The sequence below is a fragment of the Anser cygnoides genome, chromosome 4 (assembly GCF_040182565.1).
Source record: "Anser cygnoides isolate HZ-2024a breed goose chromosome 4, Taihu_goose_T2T_genome, whole genome shotgun sequence".
NCBI lineage: Eukaryota > Metazoa > Chordata > Aves > Anseriformes > Anatidae > Anser > Anser cygnoides.
This window is the reverse complement of record NC_089876.1, coordinates 3409100-3428014: the sequence shown is the minus strand read 5'-3', so window position 1 is coordinate 3428014 and position 18915 is coordinate 3409100. Positions and strand designations below refer to the sequence as shown.

The 18915-nt window shown below is 42.4% G+C and overlaps 1 long non-coding RNA gene across 2 annotated transcripts in view; it reads left to right on the top strand.

Annotated features, from left to right (window-relative positions):
• Window positions 1–396: 396 nt before the first annotated feature.
• The window catches only part of LOC106036689 (uncharacterized), a 30286-nt gene continuing 11767 nt past the window's right edge, over window positions 397–18915 (top strand). For both annotated transcript variants that reach the window (XR_007161804.2, XR_010831627.1), the window contains exons 1-2: window positions 397–2028; window positions 10966–11136. This is a non-coding gene — a long non-coding RNA (uncharacterized lncRNA). The remainder of the gene's footprint in view (window positions 2029–10965; window positions 11137–18915) is intronic.

Below are 18915 nucleotides of genomic sequence, written 5' to 3'. Positions count from 1 at the left end.
AAGGACCCCTAGGCATCCACAGGCCTGGCCATTTGGTGACATGCTTATGCTGTTTGCAGTTTTGGAAGGATGGGCCCCAAGTTCATATTTAGGCCATTAAATGAACAGCCTTTCACTTAGTGCTGGTGCTGTGATGAAGGTTCCTACTGAACTCCGTACTCTGCTGTGGGTAGGCCGCACCTCGAGTGCTGTGTTCAGTTCTGGGCCTCTCACTACAAGAAGGACACCGAGGCCTTGGAGCATGTCCAGAGAAGGGCTACGAAGCTGGTGAAGGGCCTGGAACACAAAACCTATGAGGAGCAGCTGAGAGAATGGAGTTGTTTAGTCTGGAGGATGCTCAGGGGAGACCTTATTGCTCTCTGCAACTGCCTGAAAGGAACCTGTGGGGTGCATGGGGCCAGCCTCTTCTCACAGATAACTAGTGATAGGACAAGAGGGAATGGTCTCAAGTTGTGCCAGGGGAGATTCAGGTTGGAAATTAGGAGACATTTCTTCTCAGAAAAAGTGGTCAGGCATTGGAATGGGTTGCCCAGGGAGGAGTCACCATCCCTGGGGGTGTTTAAGGAAAGGCTGCATGTTGTACTTAGGGACAGGGGATGGTTGGAGCAGATGATCTTGGAGGTCTTTTCCAACCTTACTGATTCTATGAATGGTATGAAACCATGCCCTGCCACCAAATTCTGCATTTTTGAGCTATATACTTGTCTCCTCACAAACACGTAAGTTCCATTGCTGTATTTTTCCTTCTGATATAACACACTCTGAGGCAGAGAAGGGAGGATGAGTCAGCCTGTAGGTTATCAAAAGATGTTAGGGGTCATGAGATAAATTTCCTCATACCTGCCCTGCAATTCCATGTAATATGCATTGTTGCTGAAGAGCAGGGTTTAGTTTTAATAACATTTAGGGGATGAAATATAAAAGCAAGGTATAATGGGATTTATTTAGGGAGAAATCATTGAACAGTCAGAACATGATAAACCAGAGTTGTGCTATACCTGCCCTGACTGAGGGGGTTAAATCCAAAATCCTGGTAATCCCAGTGAGCCCCTTGGTTAACATTGACTTCTCCATGTATTTCAGTGAAGACCCTAGGTTAAAACCCACTGACACAGAAGGGTAACCTTTCAGTGCCTGCCGACAGTTTCATCAGGACCTGAAGAAGAAGGGAAACAGCCAGTTCTCTAAGTCCTCATACCAGATAGATATCCTTCCTCCTCTGCTCAGAAAGAGCACATTGTTGTGCTGGGAGGCTGTGAAACACTATTAATAGGAGCTGCCAGTAGTAACGGCTGAGATCCCCTGCCTCATCTGTGGGATTGCTATGGAAATGCCACCCTCGGTCACCTCAGAGTGAAAATCAACAGAGGTATTTCCCCTGCTTTCCACTGGCTGTAAATCAGTATCCCCTTCCTACAGGGGGTAGGAAGTCCCGGTTCCCACCATTGCTTCAGCTCTGCACATGAAGTTCAGTGAGCCATTCCCCTCAGTGCACTAAGATTTTCAGGATTTGGGGGTGTTTGGGGCTTTATGTGTCTTTTTGTCTCATATTGTCAAACAAAAACAGAAAAACACCAGAAAGGGGAAGTGATGTCTTTTCAGCTAAGCAGTTTTCACTAATTAGCTTAATTCCTTTTTAAAAAGGCAGGTAGGGGGGAAGCGTCACTCAGGTAATGCTAGCTCTTGAAGAAGATGATATTTCAAGAAATAACCAAACCAAAACAAAAAGTGTGAGAAAGACCTGTTGTCATGGTAACAGTGTGTAGCAAACTGATGTCAAACATTCTGTGAAATTATCTCACCAAGTTGTAAGACAAGAAGATGAACCAAGCTACAAAGGGAGTCTGTCAGTGTTTTATTTACACAATTTTTATATACCTATTTGCCTATGTGGTATGCATATATCACACCCACACTACCACCCACAACACACAGCTGTCCCTCTGAATTGTCTTCATTCTACTCCAGAAATTCAAGGAACTATGGGGAAAGGACAATAAGAAGCGAAGAAAGGAAAACAGCATTCAGGTGTGGTAAAGAAAACAACACTGCCTCTTTTCAGTAAAAAGTGGATGTCAGTTGAAAGGGACAGATTTGGTTCTCACTGAGGTTATTTGTTGGACTGGTTTCAGTAGTACAATTCCAGACTTGTGTCAGTGGAATTTAGACCACAGCAAAACTAACATTTTGTATGTTAATATCTTATTATTTCGTTTGTATAAGAAAAGATCTTTATGCTCTGCAAATGTCAATGCATAGATATCACAAAAGAAACAGGTTTAGGGATGCTGTGTGAGACTACGTCTTCATTTAGATGCAAAAGGAAAAACAAGTTGGTGATGCAGTTTTGTGCTTGTAGATATAATGGACCCAGTGAACTGCTCAGAGCACAAAGCTGAGGCGTGTAATTACTTGCATTAGTATTTCTGCAGTCACTAAAACAGGTGTCTGAGGCTCCTGGTGGGATCTTAGGAAGTCAAGAAGAGATACCATGTTTTGCAGGAAAGCAAACAGAAGAGAGAGAGCCATCATCCCTGAAGGCTAGACTGGATTTGGAAGCGGGCAACAGCTTTAGCAAACAGCAATTATTTTTCTGAACAAAATAAGAATGTGGGTTTTTTTCCCCTCTGGTCCACACTGACTTCTACATATAATGCACTTTTTGACCTTCTGTTCCTGCCCTAACCAAGTATATAAATTTAAGCATATATATCCATCCCCACATAGTCTTTCTAAATCTCTCTGATGTTCCCTTTCCATTTTTCTTAGAGAACTTCTTGTGTTCATTAACACAAACTCTCTGCTTCAATGAGCAATGGTCCTACCATCATGAAACTAATATCCTAATTCTGCCCTATCTTCTTGACTTGCTGTGCTCCCAGACAGATTCCACGTTGTCCACACACCCTCTCTGTTGCCTCGTCACCCTACCAACAATTCACATCCCCTGGAGCCTGGTGCACCTAACCAACTTTCTCCAGTTCATCGTGGTCCTTCTTCTCCCACCCATGTCCTTGCATGGACCATTCCTCTCCTACAGCTTATGCCAACCTCCACTCCACAACCTATTCCCTGGCTGCCAGACTATATCCCAGTTTGATTCAAAACACAATCTACTAAGAGGCCTCTGCAAAGGCTAGACACCCAAATTACACCACAAAGCCATCTGTTAACAAAACATAGATGGATTATTTGGTAAATGCATAAAGATAAGGGCAAAAGGCTATAGCTGATGTAAATCCCAGTAGCCTCCTTATTCCAGGTGACACTTTGGTTCATTGTATGCCTGCAGCAGGGGAAGCACTGTGCTCATTCTAAATACATAACAACTCATTTCTTTGATGATTGATGATCTCAACCAAGCAATTTTAGGGGCATAAGAAATGAAAAAAAAAAATATTCAGATTGTTCATTCATTGCCAAAGTAAGATTTTGTTCTATACAAATAGAGTGCCTTTTTTTTTTTTTTTTTTTTTTGTCTTTTATCGCACACTTCAATTGATTAAACTTTACCAAAGACAACAATTTCTCTGGATAAAAGTAAGGGTGGTTGGAATTTTTTTTCATGAGGAGTACACCAATTAGAGCAAAAAAAAACTATTTTCAGGAAACACCTGATCTCAGCAAATCTCCTGCTGTATTTTTTAACAGAAATTTTGTGAGAAAACAGGAGAAAAACCGTGTGATATTAAGCATCACATCTTTGACACTTCCACAAGAAAAAAATGATGTTTTCTCATATAGAGCAACCTTTCATGGTAAAACGAATGCTTTTTTTTTGTGTATACTTTTAAAGGTGGAAACAAGGATAAAGAGATTCATCTTTCCTTCTGTTTTGAAGCTGGCCTGTGATTTGCAAAATCAGTTTACTTCTTTGTACTGTATGCAGAAAGTTGCACCAGTAAACCCTTAGCAGACCCATTCAACACCCACCTTTACTAGCAACCTTAATCTGAAATGAAAATAAAGCTCATCGCGTTATGTCTTATTTTGATTTTCCATGTTATGTTTTAGGATTTAACTGGATTGGTTTATGTAATTTTATTCTCTGGAGTTCCTAGCCCTCAGGCAGCTGCATTTCTGCACTGTTTAAACATTGGAAAATGCTTCGGGGTTCTTCAGGGTCAAAAGCCTGATGTCCATGGCCTTAGTCCTTCCTGCCTGCCCCGTCTCCTGAAGCCCTTCATGCCATACTCATCAGTGCGATATAAGATGTTCACAGAAAGGCAGTGTTAATCCAGTGGTGAATTGGCAAGCCTAAGCATGCAATGCTCAGGAAGTTCTGAGAAAAGACTGGAAGTTCTCTCAGCCATGCAATGGGACCACCTAACACTCTGTCACTGAACCATGGCCCTGAACTCCCTGGTACGTGGTGGGCTTGGGTGGCAGGTCTGTATAAGCTCCTGAGCCCAGCTGATGGTCTGGAGCTCTGCGAGTGCCAAGGAGATACTCGTAAAGCTGCTGAAGAAGGTAGTTTTAATGCTCTAAAGAGGTGCTCCAATATTTACAAGAGCTAGAGGACTCATTTCCTTCCAGTTATTTTATATGAGAGATTAGTTTTATGAGCTGAAAATGACCATTTTCCTGGATCTGGTCTGTAAGCTGTGTTTTTATTATCCACCTGCTGAATTCCATGTGAGGAAAAAAGAGAGAGAACCCCTCATATCTTCTCATGTTTAAAGCAAAGTTACTGGGAAACATGAAATAGTGTGGAGAGTGTTGGCATCCCCTCTTTATATATCCACAGCTTTCTAACGTCTGCTAGAAATTCTGCTGAAGAACTCAGCCCTAAATCTTTCAATTACTATAATTACAGAGAGGATGGGTGGAGCTTTCTTGTTTCATTTTTTTGTTTGTTTGCTTGTTTTGTTTTTTGTTTTATTTTTATTTTTTTTTCCTTTGGAAGCACGCTCAAGTGATGAGCTACTATTTTGTGCTGGCCCATTGCCAGGCTGCAGTTTCAAATCTCCAAACAGCCTGGAGGTGAAACTCAGGAGAGAGTAAATCTTGTGCTTACTTTCTTACAAATGAATAATAGTGCTGTTGCCTGGCTTTCTGAGGAGAAGGGAATGGAAGGGAAGGGAAGGGAAGGGAAGGGAAGGGAAGGGAAGGGAAGGGAAGGGAAGGGAAGGGAAGGGAAGGGAAGGGAAGGGAAGGGAAGGGAAGGGAAGGGAAGGGAAGGGAAGGGAAGGGAAGGGAAGGGAAGGGAAGGGAAGGGAAGGGAAGGGAAGGGAAGGGAAGGGAAGGGAAGGGAAGGGAAGGGAAGGGAAGGGAAGGGAGGGAAGGGAAGGGAAGGGAAGGGAAGGGAAGGGAAGGGAAGGGGAAGGGAAGGGAAGAGAAGATGGAAGGGAAGAGAAGATGGAAGGGAAGAGAAGATGGAAGGGAAGAGAAGATGGAAGGGAGGAAGGAAGGGAGGAAGGAAGGGAGGAAGGAAGGAAGGAAGGAAGGAAGGAAGGAAGGAAGGAAGGAAGGAAGGAAGGAAGGAAGGAAGGAAGGAAGGAAGGAAGGAAGGAAGGAAGGAAGGAAGGAAGGAAGGAAGGAAGGAAGGAGAAAGAAAAAGAGAGAGAGAGAGAAAGAAAGAAAGAAAGAGAGAGAGAGAGAGAGAGAGAGAGAGAAAGTATTTAATCTAGAATTGTTCCATACTTGCAGTGGATTCAGCAAGATTGTGTTTCAGTGAAGATTTTCACTCTGTCCCCTGCTGCAAATTGATATGCCACTACTTCAGAAGCGGCTCAGTGTCCAGGAATGACATGAATCTTCATGATTTAGAGCTTTAAAAACTAATCTTCAAGTTTTTCCAAAAGGAAAAAGAATAATTTTAAAACTCAGTGCCATGTACTATTTCTGGGTGTTAAAGCCCCACAATGCTTTGGTGAGGAGACCATAAATAACAGTGAGATGGTCTAGGTAGAATTTAAACCCTTTGAACATCGTCCTCTCTTTTTCTCCAATGTCCCTCTCCAAGCTCGAGCTTGACAACATTTATATATGGGCAAATCTTCTGTGTAACAGGGGTGTTTCTTGCTGTCCTTTCTTGAGCTTGATGAAGGCAGACCATGGGAGAAATTCCCTCTGTGTCTGATGTAGCACTTGTCACATCCAATCGAGTGAATTTGCAAGTAGGTATGTGTTAGATTCATCGTGTGGTTATGGAAACACCACTTTTGGACAAGGTGAGGTTACAAACTCTACCACAGGTACCATAAGTGTTTGTGATCACATACATAATGTCTGCCCTTCATCTCTTGCTAAACATATAGATGTAACTTTACTTCAGAAGGTAAAGATTGCTTTAGCTCACCGGTCAGTTGCTTTATCTGATATCCAGACATTCCTGTGCATCTCCCTCTGCCTCAAATGAAGGCTTTCTCCCCCTTGCTTAACACAACTGAGTTTTGAGGGACATGAAGTATGATCTCCTCCATATCCTCCAGCTCTTCACTTCATCAAACTGGTAGGAGCCTGGGAAATACGTGAAGAGGATCTGGGGTTGAGACACAGCCTGGAAAGCACCAAGTGACATAGTAAGCACCTCTTGCATCATAATGCATCCTGAAAGCACAGAAGTTTTTTGTTAAGCAGATGTAGCTCCTCTCTCTGTTTCTCCTGTGCATTTCCCTGGTGCTGCAATGACCATTGATAGGAAGAGTTTGATTCCAGAAGAGAGAGAGAGATGTGGTGATTTTTTGTTAATTCTTGAATTCTGAGCACAGCAAATAATGTAATAACATCATGCCTAGATTTCCAGAGTGATGTGTAAAATTGTCATTGCGAGAAGGTAACATGTTAGCTGGAGTGAGTAAAAGCTACAAAAAATTCCTTAAGTCCATCACTTCGAGGAATGTATTTAATAAACATTCCGGGTACATAAAAAGAACATTAGGTAGACTAAAAATACCCTGTGAACAAAGTGTAACTGAAAAGAATGGGGTTTGGTATCTACCTTTGTTTCCTCTGGGAGAAATTGGAAGTCTTCTGTTTGTTTGGATTAACATTAGTGCCAGTGTTAGAGAAGTAGAAAACCACTGGTCTTGAATCTTCAATAGTTTCCAGCTGCAGTTCATGGACCTCTCTGTTGGGTGTGGGAAAGATCCTTACCTATTGTAAGTCTGCTGAAATTCATTACGCAGATGCCTGCAACTCTGCTAATATAATTTTAGAGCTGTGCAAGCTGGAGAAGGTTGGAAATCACAAGGTCCAGATGCTCAGCTGGTGCAAGATGATAGTAAGGCATCTCAGCTTCAGCAGACTTGGCTCTCTGTCCTTGTCTGGATCAGAAAAGATATCTCATCATTTGCCTTCATGTAGTACTTTGTACTCACGGCTACTGAACACAACAAATTTAACCAAGAAGCCACATCTGCCAGGCAGACAAGACTGCTGCAGAGCTGCAATGTATCTAAGGTCAATGGTCGATAAATCAGGCAATGACGTTGACAGACCTGATTCTCACAGTACCAGTGAAGTCCATCGCTGTGTGCATTTCAGAGTTCACATATCCAAAAGGCTGAATAAAGCACAGCAAAAAGCCAAATACTCTTTCTTTTTTTTTTTTTTTTTTTTTTTTTTTTGGAGGTGGGGGGAGGAAGAGGGACAAAGAGTTTGTGAGAGAGAAGCTGGAGGGTGTTTGGGGATTTTTAGGCTGCCCTAAAGCAAATGAATAACCTTGTTCTGAATCAGCCTGACTACTTAGAGTGTTTCTGAGATGTAGCAACGCTTCTGCCATCAAGGCTTCTACAATGGGAAAAAGTTTTTTAGTGAATTAATTTTTTTGCAGGGTTTTACTTTTCCCCAGAAATTTTCTTTCTGGTGAAGAAACCTGTTTCTCAGGGATATTCTATGAAGCCCACTGTTGGTGGTTAATAACTGCAGATTATGGGTTCTTTGTTATCTGTGGAGGAACACTGCTCCTTAGAATGGGGAATCTGGGAGGATCACATTCATGCTCCCTGAATCCCTAACTGCATCTATAATCCACCTCCATCAGCTAAAGAAAGTTATTCTCCTAGTTACGAACCTAGCATGAAGTTCCTCACAGGGACTGGGGTGGCACAAAGTAGATCCTCTGGGATTTGTGTTCAGGGCCACTTGCCTCCACAAAGGAATAGGTCTTCTTGCACTGTAAACAAAATTTCAGATCTCTTGGGCAAAAAGCTGACTAGATTAGCTACACAGAAAGCTCAGGTACAGTCATGGTGGGGAGGAAATGGCTTGTGAAGAGGATGGTGTCAAGTCAGGCGGCACATGGTTGTGCTTGGATAGGGGATTCTGGTTGCACATCAGTCCCCCAGCCTGATCCATCAGGGACCCTGTGAACCACCCAAACTGGCTACAGCCCCCAGCAAGACTAGAAATGTCCCAAGGATGACTGAAGGTTTGGGAATTAATTGAAAAGGGCTGCAAAGGATGCCCCTCTCAGAAACCTACCTTCTTCACCAGGTTGGGGTCATCCAGTGGAGGAGATGAGGCTAAGAACTAAGAACTCCAGCCTATAACCTCTGGGCCATCACAGAGCTTGCAGCAGACTAGCTGGAGTTCAGCTTTTAGAGCAATTTCTCACCTTTCCATTTATCACTGGAAAAGGTTTTTTAACAAGGATCATGCCTCTAGCTCATCTCTGAATTGCTACATTACCTGCTGGTGAAGGTGCCACTCTTTACTCATAGGCCAAACAGTGACTACTTCTAAATTATACAGCTTGACTTTATTACCGTACCTTTCATTTGTGTGTCAGAGAAAGCAAAGGCACCATAAAAAATGGGCCTGAGACAGCATTTGGTGATGGTTCCTCTGAAAGGGGACTGTCATATTTGTATCCAGACAGAATAGATATCAATTCCTCTTATATAAAAAACAAGTTTAGGGGTGGAAAAAAAATGGTTAAAATGTATTCTGATTTGCTTTTGTCTTAGAAAAGTACATAAAGCAACAGAGTGCTGGCAGAGTCAGATTTTAGAAAAGGATAAACATCTCTGTGTTGGGGAAAGGAAGAGGCTATCAAAAGCTCCTTGCGAGTGGAGAAAAAAGAAAGCTCCACGTCTCCCACTTGCTGCCAGGAAAACCCTGAGTTACCCAACACAGAACCATCGTTGTGAAGAGCTTTGCACTGCTTTAAGAGGAAGTTAGGGGAAAAGGACATAAAGATGGGAGTGAGAAAATTTCTCTTCTCATCCAGGGGGGTTGGAACTGGATGATTTTTAAAGGTCCCTTCCAACCCAAGCCATTCTATGATTCCAAATCCTCCTTTTTCCATCTCTGAGAAAGTCTTTACTATTGCATGCTAGCTCATGTTGTTACTCAACCTCCACACTCTTACAGCACTTTCATTCTCTTCTGAAGCCATACTGACAGCACAACAATATAAGAAAGTGGCCCAAATTTGTTTCAAGGTCTCATCCTAGAAAGCAGTAGAAAACTTTGGCAAGGACTTTGCTCTAAAGACCTTGCAGAGTACTTGTACAAAGAAGAGCAGGGAAGCCTGGGCATGTGGTAAGATAGCAGAACAAGACGGATGATTTCCTCTGCGACCAACACACCATGTCCCAGAGAGCTGAGCTTCCCTTGACAGGGTAGGAGGCAAGCAGGGATGGTGAAAACTCATCCCTAACTGGTGAGAGCGGTGACACAAGTTCATTACAGAAGGAATACAGTCTCAGTCTTCCAATTTTCATTCCAATCTTGTGTTGGAATATTAACACTGAAATGTTCTCTGAGCTTTAATTATTGTGAATCAAATTAGGCTCTACGCATTAAGCCTACCTTGCCAGGTCCTTATGTAACAGGAGGGTTCGCATGCCTTGATGTAGGCCAGATGTTTTCTTCAGTGCATAAAATAAAAATAAATGCTTTTCCGTCTACTGAAAGTACATGCTTTATTCACATCTGTTGAAAAGATTAACAATCTCTCTTGAACTTGGTTTACTGCAACTCAGATTTGTAAATTACAAGCATTCCTTTTTTTCTCAGATATGTAATGAATTAAAAAAAATACTGTTGAGATTTTAGAAGTAGTGAAACTAAACAGCTCAAAACAGAAAACTTTGCTGAAAGTGAAATTTAACCTCAAAAGGGAACTTCATAACAATGAAAAGTTTTATTCCAAGGCTCTTCAGATTTATCTGTATTTTGATGTTTTCAGCATTGCCATTTGAAAAATGGGAAAGTAGAGCAGTCTTATAAAATCCTCTTCATCTGGGAAAATATTGAGAAAAAATGCATATCAGTTTGTTTTTCCAGTCACTCTCCTCAACCAGTCAAGCAGGGCATCAGTTATCCATGCTTGGATTTCAGCACTTCTTTCACTTCAGCTCTTTGTCTTTGAACCCTTCCTTCCCAACAAATAAAAATGTTTCTGTGGGACTTGCTGATGTCCCAGACCTGACCCAAACCCCAAGCCTATTGCTTTGTGATTTTAAATTGTCCTCAAGCTCCTCTTTGCAGTGACTCCCAGTAGACTTTGGTTAGATGAAGATGAAGTGAGTGGGAAACACTAAGGAGGAGCAGATGTTACTTACTTAAATTTTCACATGATTTGTTGTCTTTAGAACATACAAACATTGTTTAGCTGTGTGGTCTTTGTGTCTTCGTTCACTCTCTCTACTCTCTTGAGTTGTTCTGACTGGACAGAATGTGCAACGTACCCATATCAAAGGTTAGATCGTCTCTTCAGGTCAAATGATCCAGGGCTAAGGGCAAAGGCAGGGAGGGAGGAGGGGCAGCAGTATGGACATCTCCCTTCCTCATGTATGGATGCAGAGGGAGGTGAAGACTTGTGGTGTGAAATCCAAGATAGTGGAAGAGAAGAACCTGGTGAACATCAACAGTAACATCAAGAGGAAGAGAGATCAACAACTGGGGGCAGGTTGCAAAAGTCAGGCTATTTAGGAACTGGCTATTATTTTATGACCAAACCAGACAGAATCTCTCTCTCATTTCACCTCATCTGTCCTGCTGGGTCTTCCACAGGGTCTTCGTGCTCTGGGCACACGTCTTTTAAGAAGGCACCCCTGAGGTCACAAGGGGGAGGAGGTGGGGAAGAAGATCCTCCATGTCTGCATCTGTGAGGCAAACACATCCCATCAGGCAGAAGACAGAAAACATAAAAAGAGAAGCATGTTCCCCATTTCTCTTTCCACAGTAAGTAAATCCATGCTTCCTTGAAGTGAGCCAAGCGAGGATTTTGTGAAAGCCAACAGTTACTAGATTTTGATTTAGGTGCTCAGAGAATCTAACACGAGAGACTGCGTCCAATTTCAAAGTAAACCTAAGTACAGTAAAGTATTTTTTCAAATGAGCAGAATAACCCAGCATAGTGCCAGTAAAGAAACCACAACCAAAGCAGAGTGTTGCACTGAGAACATAACAGCTCAGCAGCATAATAGCAGGTGCTTTCTGTTGAAATAGCTGCTGTTTGCTGAAGTTTGACATAATGCTTGAGACTACTTAAATCCTTATTATTCATATTTGCAGTATTGTATGCAGTTTAGTTTCTACTAACAAGGTAAAAGACAGACATTGACTTTATTCAGCTAGGAATATGACTGTCAAATGACTATCTCCACATAAATCCCCAAGCATGCTACCAAGTGCTGAGGCGAAGCTGAGTAGTCTTGGAATATAAGGATGAGGATTTGAGGGCTCTTAGGTCTGTTCCAGACTCAGCAGGTGAGTCTGGGTGAGAATCATGGGACCTTGGGTCATCCTCGGGTCTCTTTAGCCTCTGTGAGAACCTGCAGAGATGTGGTAGAGGGTGATACGTGTCCTCCTAAACTGCCTTACCAAAGGCCTGTCAGATGAATTCTCCCTGCAGGCACCAATTTCTCCTGTTTCACTTTAATGGGAGGTCACAGTGAGTGGTGTAGAGCAGAACATCTCATTTCAGATTTCTAAAGCATTAAGGGAGACGAATACCCCCATGTAACCTCTCCTTGATGCAGTATCTCTAAAATGAGAATAGTGATTCTGTGCAACTCAGCAGCAAATGGTTGAAGGCACTAAGAAATCCTTATGGGAGAATGTGAAATTCTTGATGAGGGTGTATGTCACTCCAGATTTCATAAAGCCGGATAAATTTTTGCTCCCAAGATTTGATATCATCAGTAGATCGAAATACCAAGGACGACGGTGAGCAGCAGTGCTTGGCCAGGAAAGCAGGACTGCTGAGCAGCTGAGCTGTGGTGCCTGTTCAGAGCCAGCCAGAAGGGACAGAAAGTTATTGCCAAACGACAGCAGAAGGTGCTAGGGAACTTGCAAAGCAGCTCTTCTTCAGCCAGTCCCTACCTCAGCTATTGCTGCTCCGTTAAGCCTATCTTGAGGGGTCTCCAAGTCCTCCTTTAATTATGGCATTGGCAGATTTGGTTGCCTTCTGTCCACATCAACCTGCAAGGTGACTTCACTAACATGTTTATTTGGAGGATGCAGCTGCAAGATTTCAGGGTTTTGGAGCCATTCTTGTTTACATTGTTGTCAATGCAGAGAGGCGAGGATGGTGTGGATGAAACCCAAGGGAATCTCTCTGTTAATATCCTACCCTGAAATGATGGGAAGGTCAGAGCTAGTTTCCCTACATCTGCCAAAATCACCCCCTTTTCCCATCCCTCCCCCTGCTCTGGGGACAGAAAAACCAGCCATGCCAGAGTCAAACCAGTCCTAGGGTTCATCAAAATGTTTCTAAAGAACGAAGTTTGTGCTGCAAGAAGCCAGATTGCACAAACATGCAGATGTTTGCAAGCAAATGTCCCAAGGAAGACTAAAATCCCAAGACACTATTTTTTTCATAGCTCACATCTCATCTGCTGTCAGGATGCTTGAGCTGCTCGCTGGAGATAAATATATAGACATGACCAGCAAAGATAATAAGAGGTGGAAGTTTCCAAATTATGCCTACTTTTGTGATAAGAAATAAGGTTTGTTCATAGGAGACAACAGAGGAATGATCCTCATTCATCAGGAATACAGCAATGCTTGAAATCCCAGTAGAGACTGGAGCCTTGATATCCACAGGAGTGATGAAACTTTGCTCCTAACCTAAGAACAGAAAGAGAACAGAAGAGAAAAGGACTTTGCTGCACTCCTGCATCTTATTTGAGTCAGACAGTGGGGACAACCCACTTCTGTCATCCACGTGTCCCTTTTTGATAATCCTATCCTCTTTTCCTTTTGTCATGCACCCTTGTTCAAGACTACACCCTGACTTTTCTTTGCTCTAGGGAAGTTCACACTTTAAAACATTTATGCTGAATCACTTCTATCTTATAACATTCCACCCAAAGAATTATCTCCGATAAATCTGTAAAACCCAGCAGGCCAAAAGACTTTTCAAGTCTCTCATCAAGATTTAGCTCCACATTGGGCTTTGCAGCATGTCCTGACATTCAGGAAATGAGGGCTGGAATAAGTGGCTCAGGGATTCTCTTAAAGACCCGTGAGATCCTTGTAAATTCATAGCTCTCTTCTGCCATGATCCACAAAAGCAGGGTGCCTTATACAGAACCTGCAGACAGATCAGCAGGTAGGCAGATGCAGATGTACCTCAGTCTTATGTTCATCCTTCCTCTTCTCCTGGGAAATCAATTTGTGCATTCAACTAATATACTTTCATCCCCACAACATATACAGTAAAACTAGCATTTTTTTTATTTGCTTTTATTTTTGTTGTTGTTGTTTTTTATTATTTTATTTGTACATCTGTAATGCAGTTATACAGCTTCCCCAGTTCCTCAGTCCCATGGGCCAAATTGGGTTAATGTCCCCATCAGTTGTATCAGCCCTCCATGCAAAAGTACAGTTGCTTTATATGGACGTAGCTCCATGTCTTACAGCAGAGGGCTTTCTTTTCCAGCACAAGCATGGAAATACAGATGCTCAGTCCCCATTTGACCCTCCTCTTCCCCAGTTGTATTTGGGCCACAGGACCTTGTTTGGGACTGGTTTTGAGTTTTGGAGCTCTCTGTATCTGAGTAGTGCCACTTTAGTGAGCTGTCATGCTGATGGATGTTAACATTGAAACCTCCTGAACTGGGCACAGCTGTTTTGGTTCTTCTGTTCTACGGCGATTTCAGTCTATCCCCACAGAAAAAGGGGTACAAGTTAAAACTAGAAATGGTCCTCTCTGTATTTGCACATGCTACAGTCTTTCTTCTGCAGTTCTCTGCTTCTGTCTTTTCCACAGGTTTTGGAGTTCTTCAGCTTCTGTGCATTTCTTTTTTGCACCTGATGCCTCTGCCCCTCCAGAGCTGCAAAGCTTTCCCATGGCCTCAGGCAAAAGAAATTGCAAAAATATTTTATTTAGCCTCTGAGGTGACAGGCAAAAATTGTGCTCAACAAAGATGTCTTCATAAACAGGGTCACAGAACAGTTGTACCCAATAAGCTGATCTTGGCGTGACTATTTATTTCAGCACAAACGAGCCTGCGATTCTAGTTATGTAGTCATTACGCAAAGGACTGTGTGAGACCTCAGTGACTCACGCTCAGTACTTCCAATCACCCCACGAGCTAGTCTCTTGATACGATTGACTAAACAAACGTAGTTTTCGTTTCACCCCATATAATGCAATGCAGCTATTCGTTAATGTCACTAGATCACACGTTGGCTGAGGAAAGAGCTCCCTTGGATTTTGGAAGGGACCCTGGGCTGCAGTCCTCGGTGTGCCTGTCTACCTGTTGTCTTTCCAAACAAGCCTGGCGTAGGCAGCCCAGACAAGCGATTGAGTGCCCAGTGACTGGGGCGAGACTGCCTGGAGCCTCACATGAAATATGCTTGGGAGGAGTCCGAAGCTCGAAGCCAAGGCTGGCTAGGAAGAAAAAAAGGTCCTATTTTGGGTGTTCTCGCTAAACATTCCACTTGAAGGAATTTCCTTCTTTTAAGAAGGAACGTGAAATGGTCACACACCATTAAACTGATGACTTTATATTTTGCTTTTTGCGCATGGCCTATTTATAACCATAAATCTGCATAGCAGGTCAGGTGGTGAGGAATGTCCTAAAGACAACCCTTAATTATATCATTCTTGTTCATTTTCTTGCTCAAGAAGTGCTAGGCTGGGCACAGAACCAGCAATCTTCTCCCCAGGATCTCAGGCACTTCCAAACTGAACATGCCCCAAGCAGCGGGAGGCCTTCAGCACTGCCTGTCCGTGATTTTTATTTTCTTGTGAAGATCAAGCACTGAAAAATTCACTGATCACATGAAAACAGAAAAGGTTGCAAAACATGCATAAAATACCAATCTGTAAAATGACCAAGAGAATATTACACAGACAACACAGAGAAGGTTCGGCATGGATAAAATAGAGGAATAGGAAACCCACAGAGAGGTTCTGTTTGGTTTCCCCATAACTAATGGTTTGCATAGACTTGAAAATTAGTGCAAAATGAAGTAATATGTGGCTAACATTGGCTCCTGAATATCTTCACATATATACATTCTCATTCCCTATTGACAGTGCCTCACTTCTAACACTCATGCAGCTTTTACAGCGCGATGTCTATGGAGCCAAACATGAAACACATCAGGTATTCCTCCATAGGCAGCAAGTTTTTAATTGCTGTCTTTGGAAATCACAGTATCTTACTGATCTACTGAAACATCCAAGAACTTACCCATTTTTTTTCCTTTGTGAACTGCCATTTATGGATGCTTTTACACTGTTAGAAGTTGTTTAGCACCATGCTGCAGTAATCTTCTCAACCTGCAGCTCCTTAGCTTACCAAAAACAGTGTGATGCTCTTTGCAGATCCATTGATTTTGATGGTCATTTTTATTGAATCCCAGGCACTGCCTGTGAATAAAGTTCAAGGAACACTCACCAAAGAGACTAAGCTGCCATTCCAAGAAAGAAGAGTTTTATGTAACAACATACAATGCAAGGAGTACGTAAAATAACAATAAAATAAAACTACGGTAGGGCCAATTTGCATACTATGATGACATGAAATGTTTGCAGGCACAAAATGCAAGTGAAAATAACATAGATACATAAAATCAAAAAGTATTTCTAGGCATACCTATAGGTAATTCATATACCAAGGCAGAAAATCCTGCTTTTTTATTTTTCCCAGCTATTTATGTCAGAAGTGTTGTGAATAAGCTATATAAACAAACAAGTGGAAAGTTATGCATGAAAGTTTCTCATCCATCACAGGGTATGCGCTGCTGTTGGGCACAGATGGATTATGGCAGCTTGTATTCTCACCCACCCCCACGTCTCGTATTGTTTGACCAGAAGAGATAGGGAATGTTCAGGCACTAGCATGCCTTCAACAGAATTCACATTGCCTTGCAGCAGTGCTGTAAATCGCTGTGCTCTGCAGATCTCCCAGGAAGTGCTACCTGTGCTGGTGTTACCACCTTGTGCACACTCAACTCCTCTGTCTTTGTCAGGCATGTAATAATAGCCATTTATCTGTCTGGAACCACCATAAAAACAAAAACCCTTCACCAGCTGACTTTTAGAGCATAGATTAATATTTCACATCATCCCCTCAGTCTTCTATAGCACTTCTTTCTCCAAGAAATGGAAATGCTCCCTCAGCATTGATTCATGAGGTGTTGGACCCATTCTTCCCGCTGTCTTGTTGGTGTCACTCTGACCATGTAGCCTGGTATCCTTCTCATAGGAGCTGCTCTGCTCCCACCCGTGTGTTCTGCTTGTTGGCCTGATTGTAGCTCGCAGGAGCTGTACGTGACTGGGCCAGATGGGAGAGTGAGTATTGCTGGGCAGAGGGCTGGCTCCGTGGGAAGGCTGATCTTCATGGCCTCTCTCATTTTCATTGTCCCTGGGATTTAGGGTGAGTTTTCAGACTGGCCTCGGAAGGGTGGAGGGGAAGTCAGAGCTATTCCTTACCCCCATGGGACAGCTGCTGCGGGTATTAAGGTTTGTCTAGCCTTTGCCTTTAAATCCAGATGGCTTTATGATTTAATTATTAAATTTTTTGCACATTTTTTTCCCCGTCTGGAAACCAAATCTGCACCAACAGTACAAGGAATGCATAAAACATTTAATTTATGCAGTTGTGGAACATAATCAGTGGCAGAAGTGAAAGTGGTGACCAGGAAAACAATTCAGATGGAAAACAAAGCAGGCAATGACAAAGCTTTCTTTGCACAAAGAATGACAGTTGCCATTATCAGGCTCCCACTCAGATGAGAAAGGTTCATTGCTGTCTTGGTTTTAGGATAAGATTGCAACAGGAACCAGCCTGTAAGTCTTCCCTTCTGGCTCAGGGAAAGGGAAGCAACAGATGAAAAACGTCTTTCAACAGAAAAGTGGCAGGTTTTTGTGATTAGAAGCACTGATAGGGAAATGCCAGGTTGTCTACAAGCTTTATTTGAACTCCAGGTTGAACCAGCTTCTAATGATTACACAAAGGATACCCTGTGTAGAAACAAATAACAAGTTTTAGTGAGAAATCACTTTTTATTTTATTTTGGAGTACTTGGCAAATGTGCTTGATAGTTGCTTTTGAACACCTTTTGTGTATATTAACCTCTACAGACAAGAATCTCTGGTGGCCCTTTGCTTTCCAAAATATCCCTCTATTTCTTTGCTTTTCTGGCTTTTTGGTTGTAGGGTGTCATGATGCAGTCATAACACAGTCTGACTGTGAAAACATCAAGGAATTACAAGAGTTATCTCAGTGATGGCTCCTGGAAATAACCAGAGCAGTTCTGGTGGACACAAGAGAGTATGGAAACAACCAAAATGAAATTACTTACTCTGATGCAAACCAAACTGCTTTGATTGAGCTCAGAGACTATGTTATCCCAGAAACAATCATCCTCAGGATGATACCCAGATCCTGAGATAATTCCTTATTAGTATTTTGCATAAACAGAGAGAACACAATAGGAGAGCAACATAATATCAAGGAAAATGGCAAGTTTTAGCCCAAACACAAATGCTTTCTTTTGAGAAATAAAATCTGCCCTGAAGTGCAATGCTCAGAGTTCAATGAGTCCAAACCAAATTCAGATTGCCAGGGTGATTAAGGACTTTGCTGGAAATTGGAAACATCAGGCTGGAAACATCCTTGGGAAGATCTCCCTTTGCAGTGTGTATTCCAGCAAGCAGATGGAAGGGGTTGGGAAAGGTTGCATCTAGTGATATTTCATCCCAGGTACTGCAAAAAAAATGACCCCAGGAAACATAACCCTGGTCTTGTTCTGGGAATTGCTTCATATTTCTTACAAAATGTACAAGAAACTGTGTATTTGCCCCTCAGCCTGTGGGAGGACAAAGAGAACAGACAAAGCAGTTTTGAAGTCGGTTCGAAGTGTTTGCCTGTGATTGCTGCAGGTGTGGTTTCTTTTTGTTTTGTTTTGTTTTCTTTTCTTTTCTGTTGATTTTGCTGTCGTGTTTTGGGACCTGTCAACTGCAAACAGATGTGGAATTATCAGTGCTTCAGTAGTGTTTCCCACTGTGCTACCTGCCTTGAAAATCAAGGACTTGTGCTTTAACTTCACTGGTACTAGACTGATTTTCCTTTTCTTTTGGAAATCTTACAAATAGAAATTTATTCTAAGGTGACAGAGAAAGGTCACCTTCACAGGCAAAGTGTTGAGGACTCTTACAGTATTGGGAAACCAAGCTGAGATTTGCTCACCCTATACCAAACCCATCTCTCCCTTGATCTCTCAATCCAAATGGCCATAGATGTGGTAACTATTAGAGGAAAAAGAAGAGGGCTGCTGAAATAAGAACACAGACACTACAGCTACAGGGAAGTAGGAAGGTATCCCATTGAAAACCCATCCTTGTACATCTTCTGGTATACACCCAGAGGTCTGCCTGCCTTGACTTCCAGGAGACTTCAGATAGCCCTGCCCTTACTTTTGGCTGTAATGCTGGTTTTCAAAAGGATTGGCTTAGAAGCAGAAAGGCAAAGAGAATTCTGGATATTTTTTTTTCAGAGT